Source organism: Lutjanus erythropterus, chromosome 18 (assembly GCF_056507025.1).
Source record: "Lutjanus erythropterus isolate fLutEry1 chromosome 18, fLutEry1.hap2, whole genome shotgun sequence".
Classification (NCBI taxonomy): Eukaryota; Metazoa; Chordata; class Actinopteri; order Lutjaniformes; family Lutjanidae; genus Lutjanus; species Lutjanus erythropterus.
In genome coordinates this window covers 17723347-17745326 of record NC_139334.1, presented here as the reverse complement: position 1 = coordinate 17745326, position 21980 = coordinate 17723347, and the positions used below count along the sequence as shown (strand labels likewise).

The window sequence follows — 21980 nt, the reverse complement described above, 5'->3', positions numbered from 1 at the left end:
CCAAGAGTCCTTTAAAGTTTCAAGGGTTTCAAAACCCTGAGCGGAATCTTCTAAGCACCCTTAGAAGGTGGAAAGGTTCCGGATGGAACCACCAGAGAGGGCTCTGGACCATTAGAAGAGTTCTCTGTAGAACTTTGGGTTCTGGGTGAGGTAGATCCCTCTGAATGGTCTCTGAGTGGAATCTTTATAAAAGCTTCGACCAGGAATCAAAAAGGGTCCCCCCTATAGAACCCTATATGGTTCTAGTTAGCAGTTTAATTTCTAAGTGTGTGCTTATTTTGTTTTTTTGTTTTTTTAGAATTTCTTTCTCTAAGATACTAACATGTCAAGAATTTTGCTGGACTTATGACAGTTAGAGATTAAAATGAGTCCTCTCCAGACATCACTTCTTATTGAGTCTCTGACTTCTACTGCTCTCCTGTCTCATACACATTTACAGTATGTACATTAATGAACACAAAGGACCACACATGTACACACACACACACACACACACACACACACACACACACACACACACACACATACGCAGATATACACACACGTCTACACCCCACTCCCACACACGTCTCATAGCACAGCGGCTGAGAGGTGACTAACTGACAGAGATTGCTGGGTAATTCAAGCCAACATGATTGACTTTATGATCACTTTAAAGCCCCAACTAGTCTTTATGCTTTCAAGAAATGCCAAAAGTTTCCAGCGCAAAAGTGGCAGGGAATCAGGCATGAAGGGAACAAGAGGTAGAGAAATCCTGCAACTGCTTTCACTTCAGAGCCCACCTCCCTCCCTTCCTTCTCCCCTCACTCTTTCCCCCCTTTGGCACTTTTAATGGCATAAAATTATGGGCCTGCAAGAGCGACAACAACTGTCTAGGTTTAAAACATAATACGTTGACAGGACTGACACGGCCATTTTCTCCTCCTCCATTAGCGTTGAGATGTGGCCACCTCCTTTTGCTCTTACAGAACCACGCGCAGTGGCAGGCCATAGTTGTCAGACGTCACTTCCTCTGTCATTAGCCGCTGACACACTGACTGCTTTCATACTGACACACAGACAGAAATATCAAGGAGTCTAAAAGTATTTCTCCTTATTGTTACATTAATGCACACTAATCACTAGGTGGATGTGAACACGAGGAATCATCAGTAAGTTTCAGAGCAGATGTTAAATATTTGGAGTCTTGGGAGAGAGCAGCACAGTCACAGTCAACGTGGAGGAAAAGAGAGGTCATTCTTCAATATTGACAAATACTGGCTTCACACTTCACCCATTGTTAGTTTTCTTAACACTTTTCCCGCAAAATTCAGCTCTTTCCAAGTGCATCATTTTGTGTTGAAAAGTCGTGGAGACAAACAATAAGGACTCAGATGAAAAGACATTTTTAAACTAAAAAGTATGAGGTCAAAGTGGGTACTAATTGTGTTGGATCACAAAAAAAAATACTCATTATAAAATGCAAAACAATATCGACAGCACAAGTAACAGTACAAGTCATCTCTCACATCCACAGCTGTAACACCATGTCAAACAATAGAGTAATATCACTGTATCTACTGCAGAAAGCAGCAGTGCATGTCAGTCAGCCAAGTGATAACAATATCTAATATCATTGTTCTAAATAATGATAAAAGAGAAACAACTAAAGGAATAATATTAACACCTGATAATAAATCAAACTTACCTTTATTGAAACTGCTTTGTTTTGATTTTTTTTTTAATCTTATTGTGAAAAGAAATAATTCTCAAAATGTTATCATCTGTTAGTTAACATCACTTGGTGCAAGTTGTTTTGTGGGAAGAGTTTTTAACAAATTATGTTTTTAAAAAGAGTTGGACATAAAATCAGCCTGTTAGAAACTGGTTGGGACATGTCCCCAGCATCCCTGTGTGAATTACACATATTTTATTTTCTTTCCATTTGTTTAATAGTGTTAAGATTGTAAGACACCCAAACACATGTAGTGTCACAGTTGTACTTCATCATAGTAACTTATTACATTTGATTACATTTCTAACAAATGTCAGGAGCAGGAGCATTTGAATGGCAGACAAGAGGCGGCACAAATTCAAACAAGAGACCAAAGCCTGTCTAGATGCAGAGATGATGGAGTTCCACTTAAATTTGTCCCCGCAGCTTTGCAGACCCGCGTTGAGTGGAAAGATGTCAAAGGACAGCGTTCCTGCATGGCACAAAGGTGCAAAGCAACAATGTTACATTCAAACTTTTCTCTTTCACATTTATTTTTTTTAAATGTAATTATGTAACAGTTTTACACAGAACTAGTTGTATTATTTGCAAAGATGATTTATGTTAATGTGAGTATTTGGTGACTGTAGTTTTATAAAAAGATTATTGACTTCTTCTCACATTGCTTCCAAGTGCATGATATATGTTGGGCCAAGACACAGTGTTTATGGGCACTTAAGCCATCTGGACCACTGGCCTCTGCTATCAAAAGTCCCTTAAATGTATCATCAGCACTCCAAATGATTCTGTAAACTTTCTCCTTTACCCTGTAGGATTCCAGGCCCGGCCCAAACCTTCGCTCAGCCCTGGTGCAGTGATGATCCGGAGCATGAAATCCGTCCCGCAGTGCGAGGGCCTCAGCTTCTGAAACTGTAGATCTATCTGTTAGCTAAACATGTCGACCACATTCTGTGCTGTTTGCTTCTGCGGCCTAAGAGGCACATGGAGAGATCTATAATTCAAATAAACAGGAAGAGGATTATCACTCATAAGAACTTCAGTGGAGAATGTTGGGTTTGCTGAGACCATAAATAAACAAAGTTCTGGTGTCAGCTTGTCACAGCTTTATAAGTATGTTATTGTTGCTTTAACTACGTCCTCCCTTACATGCTGTGTTGTCCCACTGTAGCAGCAGAGTCAAGGCCTTTGTTTGGCTAATGTCCTGTGGTGGCTTCTGATTGGTCTAAATGACCTGTGACACCTCATTAGCTCCTCGAGTTGGCCTCTCTATGCATCATATTATTAATGGCGACATTGAAAACAGAAGCCATATTAACCACCTCACACTTAATGGTGTTGGTTTTGATTAACATCACCAACACTAAAATGACAGTGAGGTTAATGGGAACTTTGAACAGAACCCTGAATATACACACACACACACACACACACACTCTCAAACACACACACGTTAACATCTTCCCTATCTTGGCTGATATCATCTTACCGGGGATTTGGGTGGTTATCATAGTGAGCATGAAAAATAAGACTGAACGGCCCAGGAAGCCTCCGCTGACTTGTCTATACGGAGCCTCATTAGGGACATTGATGGATGGGCTATTGCCACCACCGGGCTCTCCCCAGAAAAGCTCTGGGTATTATTAGTGTTTGTGTGTTTATAAACTGACACTTAATTACAGGTGCAGAATCATGCCACATACATTAACGAGTTACGGCCCATTGAGTATAATGCAGCCGGGATATTTAAGAAAAAGAAGAAGTGGAATTATAGCACTGTGACCAAGAATTGGTCACTGCTTTATGATTTAATACACAAATGACATAAGGAGAGACATAAATAATGTGTTTGGGGGATTTATAAAGCCTTTATTGGGTTGTACTGCAGGAAATATAAAATCTGAGGCAACCACAAATATCTTTTCTATAGGGAAAGTAAATAATATTTGAAAGACAGAAACAAGTTACTATTTATTCATTTTATTTAAAGTTGTGGGAAATTAATAGACCAGTATGTAGGATTTAGTAGCACCTAGCGGTAACCTTGCAAATTGCAAACACCTCGTCTAACTCCCTCTTTCAAGCATATAGGCCAGGCAAATTGTAGCTCTATGTAGCAGGCTGATGTTAAAACAAAGAATATTACAGGAAAGACTTATTTTAAATTATAAAGTATTTTCTTTTGAAATGGGGTAGTATTTTGATGATAGGTTTATGAATAAATTTATTTAATCTTCTAATTTTTAGGTGATACCTCATTGTGCCACTAGAGGGAGCCTGAGTAGCACCAGTGGTACGAGTACCATGGTTTGCAAATCTAGGGTGTAGGAGAACCTATACGGTGGCTGCAAAACTTGCAAAAGACCGAATCTAGAGCCAGTGTTTTAGTTTGTCCGTTCAGGGCTACTGTAGAAACTTGACAGCGCACCCTCTGTAGATACAAACGGCCAACAGATTTTATCTGATTTGTCTGATTTGACAGATTATGTCAAAGTATTTAAATTGAATTCTTGAGCAAAACGCTCTATAAAACCTAAAATATATTTAGTTTTTTGATGTATTTTTCTAGAAAAATTATGCTAATGAAAACAAGCCCTTAGCTAACTCCAGTGCATTGACATTGCTTTTAAGAATACAAAAATCTGAAATTATCGGTCATCATATTGGTATCGGCCATGAGAAGCAGGTAATTATTGGTTATTGCATTGGCTGCAAAAAATCCATATGGTGCATCCCTTCTTCCTTCTTTTTATCAGTATCCTTGGTAAAATAAAAAAACAAAACTAAATCTTCTTTGGTGAAAACAGCAAATGAGCATAAATCGCAAATGAAATGCATGGTCACTACTTTATTTCCCCATTCCTCCCAGTTGCAGCTGCTCAGCTTGAATCCAGATGCAAACACGAGTCCAGCGTTTTTACATTCAGCCGGCAGTTTCGAAAGCCACATCAGTGTAAGCATATCAGAAACAGACCTGGAGGTTTCTTAAAAAAGTCTTTCACTCCAAGAAATCTAATAACACTTCTAGTATCATATACATCAACGAAATTCATCTCCTACATCTTCATTAGAATTTACTGCAAGAAACAGCTGATCTTTATTTTACGAGTGAGCTCCGTGTCACAGAGAACTCACTTCCCTTCCTCTTCACACACACTACTGTAGTTGTGTATCGGATTTACAGCTGATAGTTTACTTTTATACCAGAGGAGGTCATACGATATGATATTTTCTGTTTCCCAAAATGGCTTCAGCCAAGGGCCCAGACGTATAAAACACACTCCTGACAGCGATACATTTCACGTGATGACACTACTCTGAAACAATCTCGATATTGCCTTTCCCTGTCATAAACAAAACCTGACCACAGTTCTGTTCGCCTCAGTGTGTGTGTGAGTGTGTCGATTTGTCTATCCAGCATGTCTGTAAAAGGGGAGGGGGGGACATGGAGACGAAAACTCTCTTATTCTCAGTGGTAGACGGCGTAAGTAGATGGGTTCACTCTGGGGAGAGCGGTGGGAATGGTTGTAAAACGCACAACTCCATGGTAACTGAAGGAGATGTGGCTCTGCTGAGAAAAGAAACAAAGGGCGGGAGACAGGAAGGAGTGAGGAAGGAGAGAGGGCTGAGGAAGGAAGAGTGAAAGAAGAAAGAAAGTGAGAGGAAGGGAGGCGAGCAGACAGACAGAAAGGGATGGAGCAGACATGGGGGAACTCTGGCAGGTGCTTCATCATCTGCTAAGGCATTGTCGGGCCGCCCGTAAACAGTCATTGGGCTTCTCCAGGGAGCAACCTTCTCCATAACTAGCACAGGTATAAATCTGCCTCTTAGCCACTAAATTAGACACATTCTTGAGAGAGTCTCACTCTGCAAGTGCTGCACAAACCTGAGGGAAAAAGGAAGACAGAAAATTAAGTGAATCCACTGAGAGTAGTAAAGGAGGTGCATGAATAAGGTATAGCCTGTATGAATTTAACCAGATGGCCACTTTGATCCGTATATGAAAAATTGTTAACGTTTTTTCACGCAAAGCTGTTATGAATAGTTTCTTTACACCGAGCGAGAATTAATTTCCCCCCCCCCGATCTCAAAGACCTGTCATTGCATCGTGTGTAAGTGCCTGCTGCGGCTCAAAGCCGAGGGCCAAGTCCGAGGTCTGCGCTCTGTCACCTCGTCACAATGTTTATCCTTCATTACGACTCTGAAAACAGAGACACACCTATGATTTTTTTTTTCCCTCCAATGAATTTTCCTAACCAACATGAAGTGGTGACATTGTGCGACAACATGACACTTGGATATTGTTTTAACACTTGGTGAAGGGTGGAGAGGTTGGTGTAAAACACACCGAGAGGAGTGATCTAGTGTTCTGACCACATACAGTTTTAACTGTGTGTGTACATGTGTGTGTGTGTGTGTGTGTAGCCTGTGACGAACATTTTATTCTAAAAATAGGACAATATGTGGACTTCAGCAAGAGTTTTTTGTTTCATGAGAAAAACATACAAACAGTTTATATACATTCCACGGAGTAAATTACACACAGAAACAAAAAGAAGATCAGATAAGGTTTTACTAGCTGCTAGTAAAAAAGCAATTATGAGGAAATGTTATAGAAAGGACTTTCCTACATAACGAGGCTGTATATAGTAGAAGAAATATATGCGAGGGAGAAACTAACACATATTTTCAGAATACAAAAACAGCAACGTGAACAAAAAAAAGGAAAATAGGTTATTTACAGAACCCAAATAAACGGCACCAATAACAAAAATACATTAATGGACAATGTAGATAGAGGCAAAGAAATGAAATGATTGTAAGTGTATGATGTATAAACTCTAACATGATGACATTTTATTTTTAAAGAAAATTAAATAAAAAGGAAAAAGAGTTTTGAACTAGAGCTCAACCAACACATTCAACTGCTATATTTCAGTCTAAATTTGTATTAGCATATATGTTGTCTGATATGTACCTATATGAAAACTTTTTTAACAGAATATAATGCAGATTTTTTTTTCTATAATTATACATTATAGATTATGCATATATACATTTTGTTTTATTTGTGTTCTTTTTATTTATAGTCAGTCAGAAATTTTAAAAAAGGCAATGAAACTTTACTCTTTCAGTAACCTGATGTAATTTTGGACAATAAAGTTTAAACTGCTACATATCCTCCCTCCAATATGTTGTTGTCACAGGTGTTTAACCACTTTTGAAGGATCAATGTGTGACAACTGTGTGTTCATGTATGTCTTTTATGTTATTATATGCTGTAAAAAAATAGTTGAGGCAACTCAAAATTTCAAGACAACTTACAGCAATTTATTTTTGAGTTTTCAGCCCAACTCTTAATTTCTGAAATAAACTAAAAACAAATTTTGCTGACCTGTAATCTATAGTTGAGATTATTTGCAGTTCTTTAAAAGAAGAAGAAGAAAAGCACATTATCTCAACAAAAGACTAGCAGCTGGTAAAACTTTTTTAGAACTTTAGAGTCAGAGTTGGATTCAAATTTATTGCAATAAGTTGCCTTGAAATTCAGAGTTTTTTCAACTTTTTTGTTTTTTACAGTGTATTCTACTCTGTATAAAGAATATCATCTGATAGATCCTTAATATATGTATAATAACTGCATACTGTATATTCCACTGATAAAAATACATACAAACTTTTGTACAGCATGTGACTAAATGAAAGAGTCAAGTCAGGTAAAACAAATCCAAAAGTGTAAAAAAAAGTTCTTTGATAAAGAGGGAAAGAATTGTTTACATGGTGTATTTTCACATGCCATATCTGCTGCGCTGAATGCTATCTGCTGCTTTGAACAACTTTTCTGAAGTCGGAGGTCAAATTTGTCATCGAAAAGCCCTGCAAACATGACACTGAAGTGCGCTGCCTTGTGTTGTAACAGGATGCTAATCTCCCAAACACTCCATCTGTATTTGCTAAAACATTGCCTCACTCACGACCTGTTTGCTTAAATGGCACTTTACTTGCTCTGGTTTTCAAAAGGTATCCTGTGGGTCAAAGGAAGGAAAAAAAGTAGGTTAATGTGCAGGCATTTCATTGTATTTTGCATTGACAAACTGCCTTCATGATGAGGCTGTTGTTAAAATAAAAAAAAGAAAAGAAAGAAAAGAAAAAAGTAGGATATCACACAAATTAAGACAACCACTTTCATGTATTAATCGTGGACAACATGATAATTGGAATCCCCTCGAAGTTTCTTACTTGACGAAAAAATAAACATTATTTTACCAGTCAAAGTGACGTAAGAGAAACAAAACCTTCATTATCTTCAATATTTTTAAAAAGTTAGGGACTAGTTTAATTATATCATGCATGATGTAAATAATACTTTAAGTTTTTGGTGGAATTTGTACATAGGAAACAATAGGACTGTATTAATCCGTGCTTGCAGTCTCAGCCAAGGCTTTGTCAGTCCTCCAGTTTAGCACGACTATTTTACTGGTTCCCCTCTCAGAGAGTTTCTCTAAAAAAATCCCCACAGGACTTTTTAACATTCTAATAAAAAGATTTTACAGAGTGGTGTGAGTGTGAATTTTTGGGGATGATGCCATGGAAAAAAGAAAAAGAGGTGAGCACAAGATTGTTAGTGAAGGACAGGAATAATAAAGGCAAGGTGGTGAACATATTTTACTCATAAATCAAGAAGACATCAAATCATATAATATAGCAAGTTGAAGTTGGTTGAATTGTGCTGCGTAATAACAAAAAGGCGAGAGACAGACTGATGCTGGATTTTTGTGGCAGATGTAGATACCAGTATTAGGGAGTAAAAAATGCCTATATATCAGTCAGTATTCTTCATAAAGAGTTTATAATATGTACATATAGGTACATTTTTTGCAGAGATGACTCAGATGTGATTGTCACACAACACTTGTGACAAAGATATGTAATAGAGGTAGGATATTTTACAGGTTAACAATAAACTTTATTTTCCAAAATGACATCAGGCCACTGAAACAGTAAACTTTCACTGATATTTTTAATAATCAAAAATAACTATAAATAAAAAACACAAATAGAACAATAGGCTGTTTAAAAAGGGATCAAATGTACATAAAACGCTGCCTATAAATGCTACATCCTAATATCTGGCCAATATATCCGTCAGGCTCTAAAAAAGATGCCCAAAATCAGATGACTACCCTCTCAGTAAGATAATGCTGCTGTGTACTTAAGTGTAAACAAAAATTTAAATAAGTAATCATACTGATACGAAACTTTTCAACAAACTTCCAAACTAAATTAACCAAAATGAAATGTTTTCCCACAAAGCAAAAATTTTAAGTCATGTTTGTTTTTATTTAAGAAAGTTTGATTACATTTTTTTGATTGATCACACAGACAATAGTGCATACTAAATCAACCGGGCCATAATCAACCTTTGATACAATAAGCCCGGTGCTGACAGAAATAATCCACTGGCCACCTTCTTAATGAATAATTGATGCCCATCTTAACAGGCTAATGAATGAATGTGGTTTGGGTTTGAGTGATAGCCCTCTCCTCGTTGGAGAGCTATCCCAGGAGGGACGGGGCACTGGAGACGGAGGTGCCATCTTCTATAACCTGTATAATTGGTCATTTGACATGAGTGACTTGACTGTGTGTGTCCGTGCAGTGCCGGTGGAGACTGACCCTTTTAGCCTATTGTTTATTAGCACTGTTCCAGGTTATCACACCAATTAGGGCTGGAATAACAGTGATCAGGAAAGGAAACGGTGATCAGGAAAGGAAAACAAAAAAAGTACAAAAATGCATACTATTAGCTGAAGAAGAGAGTGGTCTTTTGACCTAACTAAAAATATTCCAAAAGAGAATAAATAATCGAAGGGTACTTACAGAAAGGGGTGAAAAAGTCACAGATGCAAAAAAGGTTTCATAAAAGTGCATGTTAGGTATCTTAGAATATTATAATATTAAAATATTGTCACAATGTTGATATTGGTGCAAAAAATATTGTGATATTTGATTTTGTCTGGCCCACCGAAATAATGTTATTTTAAAAAAAATGTATATATTGAGATATATATTGTATATTGTGATATAGACTAAAAATATTGAGATATTATTTATAAGACAAATCGCCCGTCCTAATACAGACCTTTGCACTAGAGATGGACCCACGTACCCATTGGCTGATTATCAGCCTGATATCAACGTATAACAGCTAAGTAAGTCTATATCAGTATTGGCATATATTGTATGCAAATATATGAATACTTTATTTTTCTTTTAACAGAACTTAATGCACATTGCTTTTATTTGTTTAATTCATAGTAGAGCAGCAATGATTAATTGATTTTTGTTTGATTATTAAATTTATTATAAACTACTTTTATAATTGATGAATCTGTCTGCAATTTTTTAAGAAAAAAGAAACTGAACAGGAGAGGAAACTAACTGGAAAGGTAACAGTGATCATGAAAAGGAACAGTAATCAGGACAGGAAACAGTGTTTGGAAAAAAAGAAAAGTGATAAGGGAAGGAAACAGTGATCGGGAAAGGAAAACAAAAAAAGCACAAAAATGCATACTATTAACTGGGGATCAGCTCAGTGATGGCAAGAATAAGACAGTACTCTTTTGACCTTGCTAAAAATATTCTAAAAAGAATAAATAATCGAGGTGTAATTATAGAACGGGATGCAAAAAGGTTTTTGTTTCATAAGTGTGTGCTGTGTATCTAAGCTATAAAAAAAAATCAGTGTGAAGAGGTGACAAGCCTCCAAAGCTGGTCCCTGTGTGCATTTGTGTTGGGCTTGTCCAAACAATCATACTTACATTTTAGCACTATTATGCGCACACCCTTTTTTGTCCACAGGTCTGATAACATTCTCAGTGCAGTTTCGGTGTGGCACTCTGACTAAACAATGCCTTATTGACATGAGCTCTGGCCTCACAATGGCCACAAAACATCAGGGTTCCTGTTTTTGTTGACACTGTTTGAGCCCGCCATTGAGGGCGAAGCCACTGTGGACACAGCAATGCATAATTGGAGCTCTCTGTCATACAATACAACAAATCAACCCTTTAAATGTTTGAGCATGATAAGGCAGAGAGAAGGTACACACAGAGGAGGAGTGGGGGACAAAGACAGGGGGGGAGTCAGGTGAGTGGAAGAGTGGAAAGTTGATGGAAATGGAGAGTTAGGGGGAGACTGTGGAGCGGAGCGCCACTAGGGGACAGTAGTAAGTCACGGACGGCAGCAGGAGCAGTGCGCGTGTATGTGTGAGTGTGTTTGCATGTGAGTGTGTGTGCGGCAAACAGTGAACAAAAGACTTTCTTTGTTGCACTCTCAGATAATAAAAGAATTCAGAAATAGCTACTTGACTGCTTTAGAAAAGATCTTGACAATGCGTTGGCCCATAATGCACAGGAACAGCTCCAGATTTACATAATCATATGTAATGTAAACCACTACGAGGCTCCACAGCCAACAAACAAACTGACTGGGGAGGGAGAGGGATCCACTTTCCCCTATGGACTTTATATACTTACTAAAAGTACATTTTGCTTCATCTGCTCACAACAATAGGACAACGTTTGCAAATTTTGCAGGCTCGTGTGCTGATGATTCAACAGAAAACAAGCTCCTCAGGTATACACCTAAATATACTTCAAGCACGGGATGAGAAGTATATTTAAATCTGTATTTTTTTTTATTTACTTAAAATGATTTATGGCTTTAATTATTGCTGTTTCCTCAAAGAAAGAAGCTCACAATTTAATGCTGATTCCACAGTGACAAGAGTTAAAATAGCAGAATTATATCTGGTATAAAAAAAACCGGAAGCATCTGTGTTAATGAGACACAAAAATACAGGGACCTTTTCTTTGACCACAGATCAAGATGAATGGCCCGAGGATTTCACGCTGTTACTTGATCCATTACTACTTATATCTGTTCTCTTTGTGTTGTGCGTTAAAAAGGGTCATTCATTCGGTAACTGGTTAAACCAGAGAAGTTAACACCTCCACGTACCTCTGACGTTAGATATAACTGTCAGGAGGGAGCCAGTGTTTCTTTTTTTTTGCTATGGTAACCGAGGACGTATATTCAAAACATGCTGCCTCCTCCTCCTCCTCCTTCTCCTCCTCCTCATCCTCCTCCCCCAGCAATTAAAAGCAGAACAATAACAATATTCACCAATGACAGCGGCGTCTGTACAGTAGTTATGCCCTTCGTTAGTTTCACAATGTTCCTCATGAATTAGTTAAGTCTGTTAATTGCACATTTATTACACTCAAGGCCACAGAGAGATGCACTAAATGGCTGCGGAATAAAATAACAGTTGAACTTAAATTAAGCTTTTACATTACAGCTTAACCTTGTGAGGCAAGAATAAGACTTTTATTTACTTGCTATTGTCTTTAAGAGGAAAATAGAAAATAGAAAATTCTTCTAAAAATTATCCACATCATCAGTATTCTTACTTTTCTACATAATAAATAATATTTATTTTAATAATATTTGTTTATATTAAAGTGAATGGCAGCATACTGAGACTGTTTGTCTGATTTAGAGTGCAATTTTGTTATTACACAGCACTAGGGCTCTTTCATTGTTGATTAATTTGTCAGTTATTCTCCTGATCAATTGATTAGTTGTTTGGTCTATAAACGGTCAGAAAATGTCAATAAGAGTTTTCCCAAAGCCCATAACAATGTCCTAAAATGTCTTGCTTTGTCCACATCCCAAAGATATTCAGTTTACTGTCACTAAAGAACTGAAGAAACCAGAAAATACTCACATTTAAGGAGCTGGAACCAAAGAGTTTTTACTTCTTTTCTTTAAAAAATCATTTATTGTTGAAAGTTGTTGATTAATTTAATTGTTGACAACTAATTTACTAATCGGCTAATCGTTGCAGCTCTAATTTGGCTCTAATTTGCAGCTTTAATTACCTGCAAAGGTAAATATTCTGGACACTGTAAAACATAAGATGACATAAAGGACGGAAAACAGATTTTGTTAAGTCCACGAATTTTATTTAAGAGCAGACAAAAACAATCTGTTAATAATTTAATAGTTAACAACTGGACGATTAATTGATTAATCATTGAAGTTCTATTCTTAACCATTGTATTGGGAAACAAGGGCTAAATTCACTATTTTGTTTTAGTCTAAAAATATTGTTAACAATATGCATACCTCATCAGCAGGACTGAGTGGAAACTCACACATTAATAAGTCAAATTAAATTTTAGGAACTTTATTTTCAAGAAAAATAAATAAAAGTAACAACCCTAATTATTCCAATATTTACATTTTGACTCAAGTGCTTCCAAAACAACCCACTAACGATCATATTTATTCAGAGACAAGAAAATAAGGCAAATATCAAAATGATCCAGCAGCATAATCTCTCTGTGTTTACACTTTATCATCGCCTTTTCTGATCTCCGGCGTGTTTCATTATGGAGTGACGTTTGAGTGACACCGCGCCGGCTGTCACCGCCATGTGCTGAGGTTCCCTCTCATTTCCAGCACCAAACAATAATAATGACTATTCTAGTGCTAGCCCCACTATTTGTGTTATTGTTGTGGGGTGTCAGACACAGGCCCTGACGTTTGCTGTGCTATCAGCAGGAGTGTACAAATACAAACACATTTGCCTGAGTTATTGACCTTTATCTCCCCACTTTCTTGACAGCCTTCTCCAGTTATTGACAATACAAACACATGGGACGACGCATAACCTTTCATTTACAGAGCACTCTCTCCCTCTTTTTGTCTGTCTGCCTCTGCCTCGCTCCTTCCTTCCCTCTGTCTGTGTCTCTCTGCTCTTGCAATTTGTTTAAATAAAACGGGGGCAGACAATGGTACTGCTCATTTCTGCCATTTTTCTTTCACTCCAAATTTCAGAGGATAATATCATTAGACCGATACAATGGCTGCTATTCAGCTGTAGATACACAGATATTTCAAGTATTCAATATAGTTTTGACATGCTGACATTAGGGGAGAGTGTTGTTTCCCTATTTGTTTGCTTACAATGTCGATTCCGTCATAAATCTTGGATTCCTGAGGCGAGATGTTAGTCTTTATGATGTTCAAATTACCACAGAAATATACACACGATCAGTGCGAACAATATGAAGAAGATGCACAAATAAAAATCATTTTTGAAAAACTAAAAATGGCTACTGAAAAATAAATATTTACAGTGTTTTACATTTATGTTTAAACACATAGAAAACTATACAGAGAGCAGCCTTATTTATGCAGAATGAGGAGCAACATAATTATTCTCAAAATGGGACTGAATCCATAAAGCCATAATAAACAGAATAATTTACTGCATCTCAATACAGCGTTGAATAACAATGGTCATAAAAAGCACTAGTATTCCACTAATGATTCTCCTCCAGGATTTATTGTGTTTTTCAATGTGTGTCCTCTTGCATTTCAGCGTGAAAAATAGCATACATAAAATACGGGTGTCCCCACCAGTCAGCCCCCTCTGCAGGTACTTCAGAGCCCCCAAAATTAAATTTTAAACAATCCAGACCAGTGTTTGGTGACCATGGTTAATCATCAAGAAACAAAGACATCAAACAATATTTGATAATGAGAAAAATGCCTCCAGGATATTAGGGGATGGGGGGAGAGCACAGCGTGAGCCTCGGCAGCAGAGCTAGGTAGAGAGGGCCAGACCAGACACATGAGCTGCATTCACATGTCTGTGTGCGGCGGTGATGGTGGGTGTCTGCATGTGTGTGAGTCTGACACACAAAAACCTGCATTGCACACATGCATCAGCTTCTATCACACACACACACACACACACCTCTTATGGAGTTAAAAAGCCATTAAAACATTGCCTCTTTTTTTAAAGTTCATGACGAGATAATTAGAATTCAGTGTATGGAGCCGGTGGTGAGATTACAGCTTTGTGAAATTGTGCTACATTTTGAACTTCACTGCATCACGCCTCAACCCAATTATCTGCAGTTAAAATGGCTTAGTGAGGCTCCAAACTGTGACTGACGAAAAATACAGACCGACCAAAAAAGTTTTCTTTATAGATAAAAGTGATTATTTCCCCCAAATTTTCTGAAAGGCTAAAAGACTACAGACGTCTATTTGATGTATCATTCAAACCAAATATGATCACATTTGGATGATATTAATTGGGGCTGGTCAATATAAGCATAAGGAATATCTTGTCTAGTATTTCTCTAAAATACTGCAAATTCTTAAATAGTGCAAAAATATGATGATTGGGGTGATGGGTGATATGGAGAAAATCAAATATCACAATATTGTTGACCAAATACCTCAATATTGCAACAATATCGTAGGGATGACTATTGGTGATTTCACTAAATATTAACACAATGAGATTTTTAATCATTGTAATCATCAGTACTGTGGATATAATAACAAAGTGGGTGAAGGCAAATATTTGGAACAGCTAGAAAAGACTGATAAGTTCAGAAAATGATATCACTTTACTGTAATGCAGAGAAACCAACAAAAGACAACACTTATGCTGCATAACAAATTAATGACTGGGGCTGCAACTCAAGATTATTTTCATTTTTGATTAAACTGTTAATTATTTTATCATTTAATCAATTGGTTGTTGGGTCTATAAAATTTTGATCACCGTTTCCAAAAGATGATGTCCTCACATGCCTTGATTTTGCCACAATCAAAAGATATTCACTTTAGTGTCATAGAGGACTAAAGAAACTGATTAATCAATGGCAATTAATTTAATAATCAATCAATCGTTTCAACTTGAATACTGATATTCAAAATTGAAGATGATATCTAGTCTCATGTCACAATAGCAATATCATATCAATATATTGTCCAGCACTAATATTAATATATCTTAAAAAGTGTATTCATGTACTGGAAAATGAGATATTTATATTTAAATATTCAAGTATTTGAAAAACATAATTCTTAAACAAGAACTTATTTTTTTGCTTTCAGTAATAAATGTAACAGGATGGTTTCATTTTTCATCAGGCCAGTGTAATTAGTGCTAACTAAAATAAGAAGTTGGGCAGACAGGGGAGGGGAGGGAGGGGAAGGGAGTGTTGGGTAATGAGGAGAAAATGTTTTTTTTCCCTCTTCCTCTGTCATACCGTTATTGGGTTATCCTTGATTGACGCAGCGTTAACGGTCTGGCCAAATCGAGGCAGATCCAGCAGCCTAGTCCGAGCGGCAGCATGTGCAGCCACCTCGGACATGCAAATTGCACCCGGGCAACCCGTTGACTATGATTAATGAGCCTGGGCTGCAGCCTTTGTTTCCGCGTGCAGCCGTTTAGAGTGAAATACAATCCCAAAATATTATCAATCCCCTATTAATCCACTAAATTTGCTCACATCACACATGTTGTTTTGGGCAATTTACAGCCAAATGTGTGCATGTGTGTGTCTGCACGTGCCTGTGTGTGTGTGTATGTTATGGGGGTGAGCCCAATTGCATTTAATTACATGTCCTCTAATTAAATTCATTAAAGGATAATAAAATAAATGGAAGAAACAGCTTTGAAAGCAAGGGCGAAACACATGTGTCTTGTCTTCCGTGATGTAAAATATGGATGTGGGATTTTCAGGGGCAGTCATGCTGTTCAGGGGGGAATGCATGAATCCGATACCTTGCTAATACTACAGGCATTTCCTGGTTATGGCTTGCCTCATGTTTAAACTGTGAATTTTAGAGGCGAGATCCCAGACTCCCCGAAGATTGGAGAGCAATTCTGTGGTGCAGAGGAGTGAAGTCACTGACTTCACAAATGGAAAAAAAAAGAAACATTATGACAGTAATGCTGACAATCTAGTGTAACAAAATGCTCCGTCTGTACGGTGAGTAATATCTCTGGATATGGTAAGGAGGGACTAATGTGCAAGACATGGGAGGACTGGCAATTTCCTTAAACTGTGTGATGAGAAAAGGAAATTACACAAGCTCACAAATCTTAGATTCATCGACTGAAGATACTGTTGATAAAAAACTATTTCACACTCGGGCTGGGCAGTAAATCACTGTAATATCAATATCATGATATGAGACTAGATGTTGTTATATCACAATATGACATAAGTGTTTTCCTGGTTTTAAAGGCTGCATTACACTGTGTACAATACTGATGATTATTTATCAAAAAATCATTGTGTTAATATTTTGTGAAAGCACCAATAGTCATCTCTACAATACTGTCACAATATCAATATTCAAAAATACTGTAATATTTGATTTTGTCCATATCGCCCAACCCTGCTGCCAGTATTTTACTACTATATCTGATGTTTTTGGATTAGTATTACAGCTGGATTAATGTGATGTTGTATTTTACTGTTCAAGGTTGTGTTCATTTGAATTACTTTATATATTGTTGGGTGGTACTGCAAAAAGTAGGCATTTTTCACATGTGGGGTTGGTACTATACGACTGCTAATGTTTATTTTCATTGTGCATTAATCTGTCATTTATTTTCTCAATGAAGGGATTGGTTGTTCGGTGCATAAAATGTCAGAAAACAGTGAAAAATGTTGATCACTGTTTCCCAAACCCCAAGCTGACATCCTCAAATGTCTCATTTTGTCCACAATGCAAAGATATGCAGTTTACTGTCATAAATCAGACTAAATGAACCAGAAAATATTCATATTTCAGAAGCTGAAATCTGAGAATTTTGACATTTTTCTTTGAAAAATTAGTCAGAATGATGAATCCATTATTAAAGCTACTACAAAGAGTTTTTTAACTTGTTATGAAACAGTCTTAATTTAATACTGATGCCTCTATATGACCTACATAAGCAGACGAGACCATCAGAGATAAGATTCTGTATCATTATTCTTAATGCCTGTCACTGGGTCTGATTCTCCTTGAAATCAAATGAAACGAGCCTGTGATTATATTTGTCTGTGCAATGTTACAGTGAGTATCACCTTAAAAGAAACTTAAAAGCAAGAAGGAGGAGATTTTTCTTCAGATAATTTAATTTCTGATGTTATATTTTGTAGTTATTACGTGGAAACACTACCGCTTTTTTCCACAGGAGGCTCCAAAATCAACGAAATATGAAAGTTCCTTGTAGTAGCTTTAAACCAAAGCATCATATTCTACAAAAACATCATATGTTTGCACTATCTGAGAATTTCCGGTAGTTTATAGAGAAAATGTGTAAAATTCCATGTCCGGCAAGTAAATCTGGCAACTCACTTTCTCAACCAGGTAAGTGGTAAAAAAGAGTTGACCTGTGAAACTACTTTGATAATCAATTAATTGTTAAAGTAATATTTTAAGCAAAAATGTTTTATCAGTTTTATCCAGAGATTTCCTGATTTTCTTTATTTATTGTCATATTAAACTGAGTATCTTTGGATTTTTGAAAATGACACATTATAGACATCATTTTGGGCTTTGAAAAACTGACAAAGGACAATTTTCACTATTTTCTGACATTTTATAGATGTTGCAGCTCTAGACTAAACATGAACATTAAATTTAATCTTTGCTGTTATTTGATAGCTGCTGATAAATAAAACCATTTGTACAGGGGCAAGTAAAAATTGACTTGCGTCAAGTAGATTTCCAACATATCTAACCGACTGGGCAGGTTGAAAAAAACATGAAAGTTGAACACTGGACATATATTGCACATTGCAGAATGGCCTAAAAATATTGGGATATTATTTATAAGCCACAGCACCCAGCCCTATTTTGCAGGCACACACATTTTCTCCCCTGCACAGCCACACTTTCCCTGTGCTGCAAGCAAAATGTAAATGTTTTCCAGGCATTAAGGTATATAAGTGCCATTAGTGGCACAGTGCTTAGCACTACAATGGTGTGCCGAGAGCAGTGGAGCAGAGATCAGTGCAGCATCTCCTGGATATCAGAGGGAGACATCCTTTGTAAATTCATCTCCCACTGTGAGCAGGCTTCACAGCTGGTTAACGGCACCGTGTGTACCACTGCCCTGTTTACACGCAGCCTCCAAAGCACTCGTCTTTCCCCCTGCATCCTCTCCCTGTATCCCCTCCATCAGCTCTCATCACAGCCCACTGTGGCTCTCATAGCCATCAAAGATGCACATTTGTGTGTGCACACACACACGAGCAGACACCTACGCACAACAAAATCTCTGATCCCCTCGCTTTTGGGGCCATTACAGTACACTGCCTTCCAACCCCTTCTCTGATTTTTATCTTTTTATACCATCACATTACACTGATCCTTTTATACCTATTACACACGAGGCTCCCCACCCATGAACCCCCCCCCCCCCCCCGATCCTCTGATACCTAGATGAGTAAACTGCTCCTCCTGCCCCTGACCTCAGCCCTTTGTAGCAATCAGACCAGACTTCCTCAGAGGCCCTGATCTTATCTGGCCATACCAATCCCACTACACAGCTCCCTTTTGTAGCCACCACAGAGCACTGAGCCCTTTCAGAGCCGCGGACTGTGCCGGTGAGCACACAGCCCGAGACCTCAGCTCATCTCAGACATCATACTACACTGCCCAACAACAATGAGCTCTATTTTCTGATGCACCACAGGTCAGATAAAGCCTTTCTGCTCACCGATGCATTGTTCATCCAACATCGGCAGAACCAGCAATGTTGATGTCAGAAGAATAGACCAAAGAATTATCTGATATCATCAACTAGACTACGAGACAATAATGCCAATGTGAGTTGAGGATTTTGCACATTTTAAGGCTAATTATTCGTGATGATGATTATGTTGTTTTTAGGGGAATATGAAACACAATATGAAACAAAAATCATATTGCAATTATTTTGAAAGACATTGCGATTGTGATATGATTCACAGTTAGCGGGAATGATCATTTTTGCATGACAATTTTCATCTTCACTGAAAAAAATAACATCATGAATCATCATGATGTGATATTTTTTGGCATCTGTAGCAAAAAACATGTTTTCGTACATCTGGAGAACAAGATTTGTAAGCCAGGACATCTCTGCAGCACTAGTACTTCATTTTAATACTACCCTGTCATACATTCTTCCTTTGGCAAAAATTTGAAGGATTCTGTGATTTGAATATTGCACTTGGACATGCTGTGATTTTCATAATATTTCGATTAATAACGATGCCCTAATTGAGTTTTTTTTCTAAATAAAATACAAAACAAACAAAAAAAAGAAAGAAAACAGAAAAAATATGAAACACAGTAAAATGTTTTTGAGACTTGCTTCCATCTGTGTCTAAGGAGAGAAGGTTAAAGAGAAAATCTATTAGGGGTAGACTGAGGTTTAGCACTGTTCAGAGACTAATTACACAACAATGCCATTGTAAAATTATATTGATCTCAGGGGATGTATTTGACAAATTAGCTCTTAAAGATTTTAGTCCTATCTCACTGTTGTCTAAAATCAACACTCAGTAACATGAAGCAATCATATGGTTCAGAGGGAAATAAAGAAGCAAGATAAATCATTTATTAGTTATTGACTATTTTTCCTCAAATATCAGCTTGCATTTGTAACTATAAGATAGCTAAATGCAAGCAGTTTGGAGGCAGAGCAAACATTTATCCTTTAAATTTAACATAATTCTTGTATGTTTTACAAATCTCCCAAGGATTTTCTACTACAGTACATCATCATCCTTGGTCTGATTTACATATTTCTGCCGGGGGCATTTAAAGCACTAGCTACCTTCAGTGGTGAGGTGAAAGGTGTTGATGATTCTGGGTGTCCTCAGCGGGAGATGGCCCACAAAAATTCCTGCAGGTTGTAGGAAATAATTAAGAAAAGCCCAGACCGATATTCTCTCAGGAGGTGGGGGGCAGAACTCCTGTCTACGCCCCTGCTCCAACCACTGCAAAGGTGAAAAAACAGAGCATATTCACATTAATAATATGTCACTGCAATTGAGCTGGGCAATACAATGATATTTTATTGATATCATCATACGAGACCTGATATCATCTTTGATTTTGGATATAGTTATATTGTAATATGGCAGAAGGGTTGTCTTTTCCTGGTTTTAAAGGCTTACAAGTGATGTAATTTTCTAACCTTAAACTGCTCTAGTTGTTCTATCACTTGCCTTGACCCACCTAATCATTATATTCACATTGATCAAAAATCTTTTGTGAAAGCACCAGTGGTTGTTACTACGATTAGGGCTGCAACAAACTGCTATTTTCATTGTCATTCATTTTCTTAATTAATTGATTAGTTGTTTGGTCTATAAAATGTCAGAAAATGGTGAAAAATGTCGACCAATGTTTCCCAAAACCCAGGCTGATGTCATCAAATATATTGTTTTGTCCACAACCCCAAAATATTCAGTTTATAATCATTGAGGACTACAGAAAACAGATTTGAGAAGGTAGAATCACAGTATTTTGACTTTTGTTTCTTTGAAAATTACCTACCATCAATTTAATAGTGGATAGATAATAACTTAATTATTGTAACTGTTCCTACAATATTGTTACAAAATCGATATTCAGGCATTTGGTCCAGCAAAAGTTGTTATATTTGTGTTCCATATCACTCTATCAGCTCTACACAGCAGTAGCATCTGGTAAACTTGATGTAAAGAATACTTTAGCAATGCACCCCCATGGAAACTTGCCAGTTTTATCAGCAGTTTAAGAAACTGTATTTTGAAGGTTTAACACAACAAAATTAAATTAATAATGTTAAATAATGCTTTAACTGCGCCTTTCCGTTAAGATGTGCAATTCATATGCAAATAGAGAACTAATACTGGCATTCAAACCTGTGAAATCGACTCACATTTGAATAAGTTGTATCTGTACAGTGCTTTACATACGCATTTAAAAGGCGTTCCCTTATCTGTGCTGCTCTGTGTCTCTACTCCTCTCACTCTCTCTCCCTCTCTGGAACACAACTCTCCTCGTCCGTGCAGTGTAATCATTTTCATTTTAAGTCATTACTCTGTCGAAACTGAGAATTTTTCGACGGGTCTTTTCAATTCATTTCAAACACCTGCCTTTGTATCTCTGTAATCTGACGAGACTCGCGTCATGCCGCGGCGATACAGAGCGAGCACTGAGGAGCATGTTTGCTACGTACCGCCTTCGTTTCGCAAGTAACCAATCACGTGCTAGGATACTCAGCGCATAGACGAATGGACCAATCAACGCGCTGCTCACACAAAAGTCGTCTCTTCAACTTCCTAGCGGGAAGCTGCTACAGGGAAATGTCCACAGCCAGCAACATTGAATGGTAAACAACCCTTTCACATGT

The 21980-nt window shown here is 37.4% G+C and overlaps 1 long non-coding RNA gene across 4 annotated transcripts; it reads right to left on the bottom strand.

Moving 5' to 3' along the window:
• Positions 1-2104: 2104 nt before the first annotated feature.
• Positions 2105-21953, bottom strand: LOC146310891 (uncharacterized). Of its 4 annotated transcripts, none has more exons than XR_014772323.1 (4): positions 21720-21953; positions 20415-20577; positions 2520-2705; positions 2105-2186 (listed from the first exon to the last, which is right to left on the bottom strand). It is a non-coding gene; the product is annotated as an uncharacterized LOC146310891 (long non-coding RNA). The 4 variants fall into 4 exon arrangements; XR_014772322.1 differs by having other exon boundaries at positions 2520-2623; positions 21720-21951; XR_014772325.1 differs by lacking the exon at positions 21720-21953 and adding an exon at positions 21507-21705 and having other exon boundaries at positions 2520-2623.
• Between the last annotated feature and the right edge of the window lie 27 nt (positions 21954-21980).